Consider the following 13295-nt stretch of genomic DNA (forward strand, 5'->3'; position numbering starts at 1 on the left):
ATATGTACTGGAGGCCGGCTGATGGGCTGAGAGATCAGGTCTTGAGGAGTCGGGAGATGATTGAGGATGGCTTTTACTCCAGATTATAAGATTCTTCAGGGCGGGGACCAGGTCTACTAGATCTACTGTAAATTCCCAGATGCTTAGTAGAGTGGACATACTAAGAGCTCAACAAATACTACTGATTAGACTGTGAGCCTCATGTGGGACAACCTGCTTACCTTGTATCTACCCCAGTGGCTTAGAACAGCGATCGGCACATAATAAGCGCTTAACAAATACCGACATTATCATTATTATTATTATTACTGATTGATTTCAGAGGGTTGTCAAAGTGGGAAGGCTGAGGTCTGATGGGTTTAAGGAGGCCAGCGGTTCCAGACCTGTGAATACAACACGAGACAAGGGCTGAAGATGAGCAAGCAAGAGCAGGATGCAGTTAGAAAGTGAGTGTGCGAGTGGTGGGTGAAAGCCGGGAGCTAGGCAAGAGTGTGATGTATTGGAAAGAGATTTGGCCTGGGAGTTAGAGGACTGGGTTCTGATCCCAGCTCTGCCCCTTGTCTGCTGTGTGATCTTGGGTAGGTCACAACTTCTCTGTCCCTCAGTTATCTGTAAAATGGCGATTTTACAGGTGCCTGTGAACTCTATGTGGGACAGGGACTGTGTCCAATCTGACTAGCTTGTATCTACCCCAGGGCTTAGTACAGTACCTGGCACATAGTAAGTCCTTAACAAATACCATAAATAAAAAGAAGGGAGCCAATATGAAAAATGGAGAGGGATGGTAGAGACCCCCAAAGCCAATGGTGATTGCTGGATGTGCGGAAAGATGGGCAGCCATTGAAAGAAGCTGAGGAGAGCAGAGATGAATACCGAAGGAATTTGGTTAAGTTGATCTGGATAGCAGCGAGTAGTATAGATTTGTATCTACCACAGTGCTTAGTACAGAATGTGGAACATAGTCAACACTTCACAAATATTAAAATTACTATCATTATATTTATCATGGAGAGCCATCTTAATGTGTTTCATTTTCTCCCCTTCTATTGTATTTTGGTTGAATAACTTTTTTTCCATTTATGGCCTTTACAAAGCCGTTCAAAGTTGAGATCTTCACATTTGTCTGTTTTAAATCTCTCTTTGTCTTTGACAGTGATCTCCCCCAGCAGACAATCATCTGACTGTCCAGAGCACGAAGCAGAAGATACAGCCAAAAGCTATCCTAGATCAAATGTGTGCACATCCCCCACCACAGCAAGTAATCACACTTAGTTCTTCCTGTGATTGACAGGGTAAACAAAGATGGAGCATTTCTCCCGCATTCTTAAGATGGCACCTGGGGAGCTTCCAAAACTCTACCAGTCCCGGCTATGGGAAGGAGAATGAAGCAGAGGACTACTCATTCCAATCCTAGCTTGGGCAGGGGCTAGTGAGCGGAAGACCATCTGCTACAACACGAAATTCACCTGTGCTGGGCAGCAGTGGCACGGGAGAGCGGCAAGGGAGAACATCTACTCCTGGCAACATCAGAGACTGAGGCTGTATATCCCATTATTACCCCTAGTCTGATGATTCTCTAAACATCCCTGAAAGGCCTTGAGGGTGATTTTGTTTTGGGGATCATGCTCAGCAATGTTCGCACAGCCAGGGCACGAGGGATAATGGTTTGGGTTTCAAGTACCCAAGAACAGCTCATTTCCTTTCTCTTTCCAGGCACATCAGCACCAGGAATGTTCCCAAGAGACTGGAAGCTCCACGAAGGGAAATGCTATTGGTTTTCCAATGAGACTGAAAGAAAACTTGGAACAAAAGTAAAGCAAACTGTACACACAGGGAGTCAAATCTGATAATGATTCAGGATAAGTATGATAAGGTGAGGGATGAAGCTTGCAGCTCAGTCTTTTCTGGGGACTTGGGGTTCCACCATTAAGGAGCATGGTTGTCCTGGGTGTTTACAAAGAGATCCCCATGTAGAATTCATTGCTTATACAGGACAGATCCCATGATTGACGTTATAACAGGAAATAACCAATGTAACGTTTGGGTTTACACCTGGGAGTAGTGATGACAAAATGTTTTGGGAGATCTCAGGGAAAATTTATAGACAGGAATTTACCTATTCAGTATTTAATAGCTTATAGTAATAGCAGGAATATTAATATTTACTAAGCAATTACTCTGTGCAGAGCACTTAACCTCTCCATGCCTATTTTGTCCTCTGTAAAATAGGAATAAGATACCTACTCTTTATCTACTCTTACATCTCCAGCTATCACTTTTATGCTAAAGATCCCCAAATCTCTATCTGTTGCCAAATTGTACATTCCATTGTGCTTGTTGTGCTTAATACAGTGCTCTGCACATAGTAAGTGCTCAATAAATACTGTGGAATGAATGAATGAATGAAATCTACCACCCTAGCTCTGACCTTTCACCTCCTCTGCAATGCCTGGTCCAGGCGTTTGTTCTACCCTGGCTAAAATACTTTATCAGCCTTCTAAACCTCCCTGCCTTCAATTTCTGCCGTCTTCAGTGCATGCTCAAATCTGCTGTCCCGATCCTTGGTGAAAAACATTGTTCTGCTCACCTCTGTTCCTTCCTCAAAAAACCTCAATAATTGTCCATCCATCTCTGCAGATACAGAGACTCCTGACCACTGCCTTTATTCTTTCTTCCAGAGTTTGCCTTCCCTGAACCTTGCTCTTGGGTCTCCTGCCTCTGACCCCTTCCTCAAGCCTTTCCTCCTACATGGAAGTCTCTCCCCATTTGAATTGGTTAGATCGCATATTTTATCTCCAAAAGCTGTTTGAACTCCCTCGTCCTGCAGGAGGTTTTCTTGGATTAACTTTATTTTACATACTCTTCCCATTACAATTTAGCAACACCTGAATTTTTACTTCCACTCACAACTGCTGGTAGCAATTCTGAACCTATTGATTAACATGATCTATTATTTAACCCCTCATACTTCCACAGATCCTCTCATCCAAACTCTTCTTCCTCCCGTCTAAATTATTTTGTCCTTTCTTCCTCATTTGATTGTATGCTGAGTTCAGGGGTACCGTCTTCTATTGCTGTTTGACTCTTCCAAGGGTTTAACCTTGGGTTTAACTGGTTTAACTGGTTTAAGGGTTTAACTGCTTCTGCGCCCAGTCGGCATACAGTAATGCTACTGATAGATTTCAATTTCACAATTGACTTCTCTGCCTCCGTGCTCTTGCATAAGCCGCTCTCTCAGCCTTCCCCTCCTCTTCGCCAACCCCAAATCTCTCCTCCATCAATCCCATACTGAAATGACTTTCCAGGTCACCTCCTTGGTCTTTGATCACTCCAGTCACCTTGATAAACCCTAACCACCCTAGTCTCCGCTCTATGCGAGATGTTTACGTGTTGCTGGGTGGACTTGCCTGTGGTTTACCTAACTCCTACAACTGCCTATCTCTCAGTCAGTCAGCACTTACTTTGTGCAGAGCACTGTTCTAGCACTTCGGAGAGTACAATTCAACAGTAAACAGACACATTCCCTTACAGTATAGAACTTACAGTCTAGAGGGGAAGACATACATTAATATGGATAAATAATAAATAAGAGATAAGTACATAAGTGCTGTGGGGTTGGGAAAAGGAATGAATAAAGGGAGCAAGTCAGGGTGATGCAGAAAGGAGTCCAGTCTTTCCACTTCCCATCCACACTGGTCCTTCTCCAATTAAATTCTACCATCCACTTAATCTAACTTTGACTATATTGCAAAGTTTTTCCTTTTTTTTCTTTATCTCCTTCTTCTTCCTCCTCCTCCCTCCTCCTCCCTCTACTTCTTTACTCAACACTGGTCTTCTCTTTCATTTTCTGCCCTTTTCAAATATTATTTCCTTCTTTTTCACCTATTCTTCCTCTTTTCAAATAGAGTTTCATCAGCTTCCTTGTTCATTTTTAATCCTCCTCTTCCTCTTTTTCTCCCTTCTCTTCCCACATTCCCCAGCCCTGCTGTTGGTCCAGAGCAAAGAGCCCTGTTCTAGGAATCCAGAGACTTTTGGGGGTGTAGTCTCAGTTCTTCCTGTGCTAACAGGGTAGCTAACATGGCTGAAGATTGCATCAGTACTTCATGTATGTCGCACCTCTACCCGTCTACCTGTTCACCTCAGTTGTGCTTCAGAGGTGACAGGAATGAGAGGATGTGAAAGGTACTGAGCAAGCACCGGCCCTATAATTAATTCCTTTGGGCAGGTTCTCATTCCAAAAGTCACAGGACTGAGACTCATCCATCAGTCCATCATCATCTTCATGATAATAATGATAATAATCATAATTATTGTGGCATTTGCTGAGTGATCACTATGTACCAGACACTGCGCTAAGTGGTGGGGTAGATACAAGCAAATCATCATGACCCTTCATCCTCTCCATGCTCACTACCACATGAGGGGTAGGTTCAGAGTACAGACAACTCAGGGAAGGTGAAAACCTTACTTTGGTGCTTGAGGAAGGGAGCTGGTAGCTGGGTCTGAGGGAATAAGGGTCGTGCTAGTGTGTGGAAATATTGAGGTGGAAGAAATCTCTCCCTCTGTTGTCCCCTCTCCAGGACTTCCTGTCATCACAGATCCCACCTTCAAAGTATTATTGGATCGGGCTGCACATTCTGAGCTCTCGGAATAACTGGACTTGGCTGAACGGCTTTGGCCTCGACTGGAGCTTGTGAGCATCTCCTGGAATTCGAGTTTTGATCGGGAAAGCAGGAATGACTGACCGTTACCACAGTCTCCTCATGCCAGTTTCCCTTCATCCTTCCCTGTCCCCTGGAGCCTGGTACCCTGAGAGCCTTGCTCCGCACGGCGTAAGGCCTCAATAAATACCATTGATTGATTGATTAGTTGATTGATTCCTGTGACCCTTCTCCAGCTCTGAGGAGCCGCTGGCCCTGCTGGGGTCATCGGTGACAGTGACCCTTCTCCATGCTAGGAGTCTGTGCTGGGAAACAGCCCAGATGACTTTCAAGATGACTGGCACACACAAAAAAAATCTTGGTATTTCTTAAGCACTTACTATGTTCCAAGCACTGTTCTAAGCACTGGGGTAGATACAAGATCTTCATGTTGTCCCACGTGGGACTCAAAATCTTCATCCCCATTTTACAGATGAGGTAACTGAAACCCAGAGAAGTGAAGTGACTTGCCCATAGTCACACAGCTGACAAGTGGCAGAGCTGGGATTAAAACCCATGACCTCTGACTCCCAAGCCCGGGCTCTTTCCACTAAGCCCCACCAGCAAACCCACAGAGCATCTGGGTCCCCAGGGCCAGCAGGGACCCGGTTGGTGGGGATGCTACCTCATGCCAGACTCTACTGGGGCAAGATCAGTGTCCCTGTCATATTTATTTCCAATCCTATCCTATTTCCAATCCCCAAATTTATCTCCTTGACCCCAGTGCTCTAGGAGAGCCTGATCCTTTCCTTCCTTCCCTCCCACCCCCCCGTCTCTTTAGGCTTCTCTGCTCCTGACCAGCTGCAAGTCTTGGTCTCTGCCCCTGGCCTCCCTGTCCCCAGGCCTAGAGACTGCTTGGGGAAAGACAGAGAAGAGGTTCTTGACCAGAAGAAACTTTCACTGAATTCCTGGATGATTAGGGGACGATCCACCCCGACCCCCACCGCCTCCCATGCCCCACTGACCTGACCGCCCCTGAGTTACAGAAGGAAAGACAAGAATGGTGGGAAGATGGGGGGAGGGGAGAATTCCTTCCTGGAAATAGGGCCAAGGGAGAGATGGAGAAACAGAGACAAAACATTTTCCAGTTCTCCTCCTGCCCCAACTTGCTCCTCATCCCTGGGTAAAGGACCTGTCCCACCATATCTTCACGTAGTGGCGTAGTGGATAGAGCACAGGTATGGGAGTCAGAAGGTCATGGACTCTAATCCTGGCTCTGCCACCTGTCTGCTGTGTGACCTTGGGCAAGTCACTTCACATCTCTGGGCTTCAGTTCCCTCATCTCTAAAATGGGGATTGAGACTGAACCCCACGTGGGACAGAGACTGTGTCCAACCTGAACTGCTTGTATCCACTCCAGGGCTTAGTACAGTGTCGAGCACAAAGTTAAGCACTCACAAATACCATAATTATCATTATTATTAGTAGTATTACAGGTTGTTAATTCCATTGAGTTTGGGCCTGCTGCCTGATTTCATTTAGGCAGTGTCTGATGTCTTGCTTTTTGTGGCTGTGGTCATGAGGGATTTGGGAGTTAGTGTAAACACTGATGGCAACTTTCTTCTTCTCTGAACAGGTTCCCGGTAAAAGCCTCCGAAGCACAGAGCAAATGTGCTGTGCTCTCACGTGATGGGATTTTTCCTGACAAGTGTGAGAATGGATATTCCTGGATCTGTGAGCAGTGGAATAACCCTCTGAGTCTCTGTGAGGTTCCTGCTTTCTGATTTTGGGTCTGATAGTGACACACAGGCAGTCCCTGCCCTTCCCCTGAGCCCTGAAGTCCCAACATGGCCCGGGGCTTGGGGGAGGGGACGGGGACTGTCCTTTGGGTTCTTCCTTTTCATTCCATAGCTGAACTGGGTGACGACCGGGACTGGATTGTCCCAGCAGGAGGAGACAATTCAGTTTTCACCCTTGCCCTTCCTCCTTCCCTCTCTGGCATCAACAAGAGGAGGCTGAATCCTGAGGAAAAGGACTATTCAACTGCTTGAACCCTAATGGACTTCTCTTCAAGCATTTCTGGGCCTGTTGGTGACAACTACATGGACATATATATAATAATGTGGGTATTTGTTAAGCACTTACTATGTGCCGAGCACTGTTCTAAGGGCTGGGGGAGACAGAGAGGAATCAGGTTGTCCCACGTGGGGCTCACAGTCTTAATCCCCATTTTACAGATGAGGTAACTGAGGCACCGAGAAGTGAAGTGACTTGCCCAGGAGCACGGGGGTGCTCTAGGAAAAAGAGAATTAGGGTTCAAGGATCTGGCTTCCAGCTACGTTTGCAAGCTCTAGAAGCTACCTATGCTTCACTTATTTAGCACAACTCAACAAGGAACCCTCGGCTGAGTTGGTAGAATTTTCTCTGGAATTCCTGTCATGCTATTGGTGCTATGTGGCTAGCTTGACCCAGGCAGAATTGAAACCAGATCAACTTTTGCATTAGGAAAGTCAGCTTCCCTATACACCATTTCCTACTGAATAATCTTCCAATCATTGAGACAGATTGGGAAACAGTCCATGAACAGGGTCTGTTGAGTTTACCAAAATTCAGGGTGCATCAAATTCATCAATTACTTGCCCTCAAGGTACATGGCAATACTCCAGTGTTGTCATTTTGAAGGGCACAAGCTCACCCGGGAGAGCAAAGAAACACAGTGCTATTGCTACATTTATTCATTTCGTAGTTCAGTAAATTAAGTTTTGTGGTGCGTAGCTGTAAAAGCCTCGATCTTTTTAGCTTGCCTTAGCAAATGCTCCAGAAAAAAAAAATCCCCATCCCTTACGCACTCTGCTTATTATTTATTAAATCCTGGGGTGGATAGACAGCAATCAGTCAGATCCAGTCCCCTCCCACACACTTATTGGGACTAGGTGCTGAGAACTGTCCTAAGTGCTGGGATAAAAGCAAACCAATTAGGTTTGACACAGTCCCTGCCCCACTTGGGGCTCACAGTCTAAGTAAGAGGGAATAGAGTTTAATATCTATTTGGAGATCTAAGTAACGAAGGCCTGGAGAAGTTAAGTGATTTTCTCAAGGTCACATCGTAAGCAATTAGTAGAGGCAAGATTAGAACCCTGCCCAGGCTCTTTCCACTAGGCCATACTGCTTCTCATGCAGCAGTACTTTGCCCAGAGAGATCGTCAGAGGGCCATGATGTGAAAAGCAATATCTAAAACAGTCACTAGGTACTATTTACTGACTCCCCTAATGGAGTGAGGTGTTTCCATGATGTACCAAATCAATGATTTTTGCCCTCCATTTTGCAGGGAAGGAAGCCCACCCAAGTCTTTCGGAAAAGTCAGAATCGTGAGAGGAAATAGCATCGCTTTAGAGTTGCTAACTCCTCTAGACTATGGGCTCACTGTGGGCAGGTATTATTTATTGTAGCATTGTGTTCTCCCAAGTGCTTAGCATAGTGCTCTACACACAGTAAGGGAAGCAGCATGGCTTAGTGGAAAGATCACACACTTGGGAGTCAGAGGATGTGGGTTTTAATCCCGCCTCTGCCACTTGTCTGCTGTGTGAGTTTGGGCTTAGAACAGTGCTTGGCACAAAGTAAGCACTTAACCAACATCAAAGTAATAACAAATGTGATTGAATGAATGAACAACTGAATGAACACTGGAACAGTTTAGCGAGTGATGTTAGATGCTAGATGAGAAGCAGCGTGACTTACTGGAAAGAGCAAAGGCTTGGGAGTCAGAGGTCGTGGGTTCTAATTCCGGCTCTGCCACTTGTCAGTTCTGTGACTTGGGACAAGTCACTTAACCTCTCTGTGCCTCAGTTACCTCATCTGGAAAAAGGGGATTAAGACTGGGAGCCCCATGTGGGGCAGGGACTGTGTCCAAACTGATTAACTTGTATCTACCCCAGCCCTTAGAATGGCACTCGTTTCATACTAAGGGCTTAAAAATATCATTAATATTACTGTTATTACACAAGCAATGCAGTTCCCTTGCATTTTCGGGAAACGGCCACTCCGGCCCTATAAATCTTAGTTTTATTGCAGCTGAGTTTAGGGCTGGTTTTCTTGTATCAGGCTATAGGCACTAAATTTAGATCTTCTGAAGTAAAGAGGATGTTATAGAAGTACTCCCAATCTATTTCTATTCTAATTTGTTCCCTGACTGCTTCTGTTGGGGTCATCATGACAGTGCATTGCTTTTCTATTCTATGATCCAGATTCCACATGCTGAAAAGAATTCTGCTCTACCTGTTGGTGTAAGAGTTGATGGAATGTTCAGTTGAGTAGCTGTCAGTGTCCAGTGAACCTTGGCAATAGAAACTGCCCTCTGTTGCATAGACCTGGGCCCTGTTTTCTTGCCAGTCCAAGTATTCCCCGTTAGGCTGGGCCATTTTCAGCTTCTCTCCCATATGGCCAATGACAGTCAGATATTCTGCCTGAGCCTTGGGACCCCCAGATGAAGCAGAAGTGTTAACCTCTTTCATATACCTCTGGATTCTGGTCTCACAACTGTATTTATTCTTACCACGAGACTCTAAACCTTCAAATCGCTTTCCATCCTCTTCCCTGATTTCAGCCAAGATATTTTTGAGACATTCTGAAAGAGATCCACCAGGAGTTTCTGGCTCAGGGGAGCTCCCTCAAAAGAAAGCCACTGGGCCATGTTGCTTCTTACTAGGCTTCACTCCTTCTCATTAAGTATGTAGTTTGCCCTTCAAACAGGGTATTAGAGTAAATTCCCTTCAGCATATTGCTTCCTGTGATGGCTGGGGACCCAGACTGATAAGCTCCAAGAGAAGATCAATTATGGACACACTCGCCAGGGCTCCAGATGAAAAAGCTTCTAAGAGCACAGTGGAACTGTAATTGGTGGAAATATGGCTATTATCCTGAAGAAGCTCAACAAGCATAGTTCAAAGGCTGGGGGGAAATGCTAGTGGCTGTTGCTTGCTGGTCTCGGAAGAGAGAGGGGAGAGAGCCTGGGCAGGAGGAAAAGACTTTTTAACTGGAGACAATCGTGTTAGTCTTCAATACCGACTTGAGACTGATCATCCCACAGTAGGAAATTCACATCGCCCCTGGGATGAAGCCTCATGAGAAGCAGGTTCCTTTACTATTAATGTTTTCTTTAAATTAATAAATGTTTTCTTACTGTGATACTGAATATTGTGCCTTGTTCCATCAGTAAAACTGAGTCATGAGCCATTCCCTGTCCCTTAACTGACTGTCTGGGACTCTCATTCCCTTGAGGACTGATGAAGGACTGGGGAAGCAGCGTGGCTTAGTGGAAAGAGCATGGGCTTAGGAGTCAGAGGTCATGGGTTCTAACCCTGGCTCCACCACTAATCAGCTGTGTGACTTTGGGCAAGTCACTTAACTTCTCTGTGCCTCTGTTAGCTCATCTGTAAAACGGGGATTATGAGTATGAAACCCACGGGGGACACCCTGATTACCTTGTATCTACCCCAGCTCTTAGGACAGTACTTGACACTTAGTAAGAGCTTAACAAACACCACCGTTATTATTATTATAGGGGTTAAATGACTTGCTCAAGGTGACACCTGTTAAACGAATGGCAGAACTGGCACCTGGACCATGAATTCTGGCTCCTAGAACCATGTTTTTCCATCACTGTTCAGTGGTCTATTAAAATACAAAATAGATTTTGTGGTATCTTGTCTTCTCTATGACTGTGACTACTATGACCCACTATAGAAATCACATTGATCGTCTTGCTTAATTTCACAAATATCGGCTTGGACACATACTCAACATTAAACTTCAGATAATACGTTCATTTGTGCTATTTTTATATTTTCAAAGGCTTCCGGTTCAGTGGTTAAGGGTGTGTTTAGAGATCACCGTTATTTATTTTACAAGCCATGAAAGAGCCACTTGTGATCAATGTTGTTCTTTTTAAAACTATATTTGTGAGCAGAATTGTTGGTTTCTTGAGTGAGACTTATAGCTTATTCAGAAATTAGTAAATGTCTTTCTTTGGCTCATGATGACAATATCCCTGGGTTGTTCTTCAATTTTGGCACCTCATGAATGGTTGAGTCTCAGTCAATCAGTTACATTTTTTGAACACTTACCAGTGGAGAGCACTATATTAAACACTTAAATGGGTTCAGTAGAATTACTGGACATGATCATTCAATTATGTTTCTTAACTTTGTCTGCAGGTCTTCTCCCAGATGTTTGTAGGTTTCCATTTTTCATTATCATGAGGAACTGAAAGTACATTGTTCTTTCTTTTTATAACAACAATTCTGAGTCATTTTCAGCACTTTGGTCAGATGGCATTTCCTTGCCATATCCATGGCCTAGATAGTTACTGGCTATAAAGGTTTTTGGAGAAAAGATATATTGATTATGCAGCCGTAGACCGTGGCTAGTTAAGCTTCCAGTCACTTGAGATCCAGTGATTTTTTTTTTCCATATTGCAGGAGTAGTACTTCCCAGTCCTTTCAAATTTGCCACAGTGAACTTGTCTGATTTGGGAGCTGTTTTAAGGAGTCTACTGGTTGCTAATATACTTTCCCTTTCCCATTATTGTACTCTGTAAAGATGCTCTGGGCTAGCAAGGAGCTTCTCTTTAGAGGCCAGGGTATTTTCATTGGTTATTCAGTTATATCTCTCTGAAAGTGCATGCAGAGAGGGACATGCCTACACACCTAACCAGTGAACCTGAACAGGGTGAATAATAAATGTAATGAATCTGTAGGTAATTCCATTTCTTTGTTACACCAATACGCCTTGTTTTAGTATTCATTGGTTGTATATCTCTATTTCAAATCAGACCATACCTTGGCTGACTGTCATATCTAAACCAACCCCAAATGCTGTAAACAAACCCTCTTCTCTTCAACACGGAAATTCTTTTAGTGACTCTCTTCTCCAGTTTCCAGTATCTGTCTCAACTGAACAAGACTGAGTACTAGCAACAAAAGTAAGAGACTGCCTTGGCTGGCCCCCAAAACCTTAGTTTTGTCCTGGAACTACGATGGCAGAAGATGGATTAGCAGGGACAGGGCTCTGGAATTTCTTTTAGTGAATTATAGAGTTTCCCGATGACTTCCACATCAATAGTTCGAGATTCTGAGGAAGCAGCTGTTTGCTCTGTCGAGTTGAGAACCATTACACTGAAGAGGTTTCCATACCTACTATCCCACCCCTGCGAAGAACTATTTGTTACAGCAACCAGTTCCACACTCAAGTTTGCAAGTTGTTGAAAGTGTACACGTTTATAAAGTGAAAGGTTTAAAGGTGCACTCCCAGACCCAGGAAGAAAGACCACACTGATTCTCTGCTGTACTGTGCAGTCCTAAAAATCAGTGAGTCTTTGCAGAGTCCTGATTACGGGCATATCTACTATCTTCAAAGACCTTGCGCGAGTCTGGTATTTGTGTCCTCCGGTGCTTCATAAACAGAAAGGCTTGAAGGTTTGCTCCATGAAGGGTCACCAGAGGGGCTGTTTCCACCTATTTTCCCCCTCTCATCACTCAAAGTAGGCCTGTGGGAGAAACAGAAATGGCTGCAATTAAGTCTTTCTCTCCTGGCCCCAGGCTGGTTAGGGGAGAAAGGGAACTGAAGAATGGCTGTTGAGAATGGAGAGAGGATAAGAATAATAGTATCAATAATTGTGGTGATAATTCTAAAAATGACAGTGAGTAATGCTAATAATGATAATGCTGATGATAACTTTTCAGAGGATAAAACTAGTGAACATAGATACGATGAATTTATTTTTTGAGAAAGAGCTGATCAAGTTATCAGTTTTTATGGTATTTGCTAAGTGCTTACTATGTGCCAGGCTCTGTATGAAGTGCTGGGGTATTGGCTTGTCTTATGCTGTAGAGTTGTCTCTGACTCATAGTGATGCCATGGACACATCTTTTCCAGAATGCCCCACTTCCATCTGCAATTGTTTTGCTAGTGTAACCACAGAGTTTTCTTGGTAAAAATATGGAAATTATTTACCACTGCCTCTTTTCGTGCAGTGAACTTGAGTTTTCGCCCTTGACTCTTTCCCCTGCTTGCTGCTGGCCAGCACAGATGAGTTTTGACTTGTAGCAGATTGCCTTACACTCACTAGCCACTGCCCAAGCTTGGAATGGAATGGATATTCCTCTGCTTGACTCTCCCTCCCGTCATGAAGACTGGTAGAGTACTGGAATCTCTCCAGGTGTGACCCTGAGAGGCATAGTGCTGGAGTAGGTACAAGATAATCAGGTTGGACACAGTCCCTCTCCTACGTGAGTCTCATAATCTTAATCTCCATTTTACAGATGAGGTAATTGAGGCACAGAGAAGTTCAGTGATTTGCCCAGGGTCACACAGCAGACAAGTGGCGGAGCTGGAATTAAAAGCAAGACCCCGTGACTCCCAAGCCTGTGTTTTATCCACTAGGCCATGTTGCTTCTCATTTGACTAGAATCACTCATTTTCCCTCCTTAGAAAGGGTTGAATGCCACACATTATGCAAAATAGAATCAATTAAAGCCACAGATTGATCCCTGGGAACAAGTCTAAATTATCCAGTGAGCCAGATCCTAGGTCCTACATGTCTTTTGCTGGAGAAAGAAATTGGTTAATTATCTGAGAGGGAACTTCCTGTGTGGGAT

The 13295-nt window shown here is 44.4% G+C and overlaps 1 non-coding gene across 1 annotated transcript; it reads right to left on the minus strand.

The window, feature by feature from the left end:
* Positions 1-12736: 12736 nt before the first annotated feature.
* On the minus strand, positions 12737-12874 carry LOC114818122. The gene has a single exon (XR_003765943.1). It is a non-coding gene; the product is annotated as a small nucleolar RNA SNORA7 (small nucleolar RNA).
* Between the last annotated feature and the right edge of the window lie 421 nt (positions 12875-13295).

This window comes from Ornithorhynchus anatinus, chromosome 17, assembly GCF_004115215.2.
Source record: "Ornithorhynchus anatinus isolate Pmale09 chromosome 17, mOrnAna1.pri.v4, whole genome shotgun sequence".
NCBI classification, from domain to species: Eukaryota; Metazoa; Chordata; class Mammalia; order Monotremata; family Ornithorhynchidae; genus Ornithorhynchus; species Ornithorhynchus anatinus.